At 42.4% G+C, this 1,678-nt stretch overlaps 1 protein-coding gene across 1 annotated transcript in view; it reads left to right on the forward strand.

Moving 5' to 3' along the window:
• Positions 1–594: 594 nt before the first annotated feature.
• Positions 595–1,678, forward strand: part of LOC106012524 — a gene marked incomplete in the record, with an annotated part of 8,618 nt that continues 7,534 nt past the window's right edge. Inside the window, 1 exon segment of the mRNA XM_013085690.1 lies at positions 595–1,211.

Consider the following 1,678-nt stretch of genomic DNA (forward strand, 5'->3'; position numbering starts at 1 on the left):
TGTGTGTGTGTGTGTGTTTGTGTGAGAGAGAGTGTTTGTGTGTGTATGTGTGTGTGTGTGTGTGTTTAAATGTCTTCGTACGTCTTGAATGAGTGTGCACGTAGTTTAACTCTCCTTTCCTAAAATAAGCTAAAGCGAAAGTTGCCCTTTGCACATGGCATCATGCCACCTCCAAGTAGGCTCCGTAGAGAGAGAAGACCCTGTATGTCTGCAGCAGGTCGAGTGAGTTCCAAAGAGAGACCTCAACTAGACCTTTACCGGTTGAGTTCTTTGAGGCCAAGCCCTCACCAAAGCAAGGGCAAGTGAGATATTTTACTAGACAATTGCAATGTATACTATTCTGTGTATCCACAGCAATTGATACCGAAATAACACTGACTCAAAAGAAGCCCAGGCAACTTAACCAAACGCCAGAACGAACAACGATAAAAAGCCCTCTCTCGCGGAACGTAGCCCGCATTTCCACGATCACACGATAATGTCCCCCCTCCACTACTCGAGTCTACGTCATTAGTTTTGAATACAAGAACTCGCGGAATAACGGGAAGACTCACACAGCGCCAGCCAACGGATTATTGCCCCCACAGTGGCTCGACGCGTCACTTGCCGACTCGCCGACACACATTCGCCATAATCTCGACACCAGCGCACTTGAACAAACGGATTAACCAGCCCGGGGTTTTTGTTCCGTCAATTTCTCACCGATAACCCTACTACTCCAGGGTTCACGAATTTTAATATCACCCTTGGCACTCCGGGCTTCAGTCGGGACGTACGTGGCTCGTTGGGACTTGGGACTGGGAGTGAGGGTTATAATATTATATCCGAGCTGACACACACACACACACACACACACACACTCACACACACGCGCGCAAGTTTGTCTGGCGGGCATTTCGTTCAATTCCTGCGACATCGAGGGGACACAATTACTGGGACAAAAAGTACTTCTCAGTGGCTCATTCTTAACTCGCCGAGTACGCCTTTTGGATACTTATATTTATAAGTGAAGACTTACGGAAACCTCCTCAATGTCGGCGAAAAAGATTGAACGCTCAACGAGATATGACTACGAACAAGAAAGTAATATAGCTCCAGCTCAGACTTCGTCACTACAAAACGGAAATATGTCATAATTTGCGAAGCTACTTTTGGGCTTTCTTTTCCTCGTTTATCAAAACACAGCCCTTGGCACTCACAAGCACCACCAAGTAAGTTGATATTTGTTTTAATTGAGACTGTTCTTTTAACATGTTTCTTGACTTAGCTTAGTAAGTTTTTGTGTGGGTTTTTTTCGGATTTTATTTGTTTGTATGTGTGTGTATGGGGGGGGGGGCATAGTGTTTATATTTTTTATTCAGTTGGATATCAATAACATTATTTTCTTCGACAACCTCTGCTGTTTGCATGATAGATCAAGATAGAACAATTTTACACAAAATTCTTGAGTTTATGTCTAAACCATAACTTGCCATACTTAATAATATTGTGTCTCTTGGCTCGAATTTTATTTTTTTATTTTTTCATATTGTTCCTCTGTATTTTGTTACCGTCTTTTTTTGCTAAGGTTTATTTTCTTCCTTTTCCTCTTTGTTCCTTTCCAATCTAAACCGTCACTTAAATTACATCATCATCATCATCATCATCATCATCATCATCATCATCATCATCATCATCA

The sequence above is a fragment of the Aplysia californica genome, unplaced genomic scaffold (genome assembly GCF_000002075.1).
Source record: "Aplysia californica isolate F4 #8 unplaced genomic scaffold, AplCal3.0 scaffold00398, whole genome shotgun sequence".
NCBI classification, from domain to species: domain Eukaryota; kingdom Metazoa; phylum Mollusca; class Gastropoda; order Aplysiida; family Aplysiidae; genus Aplysia; species Aplysia californica.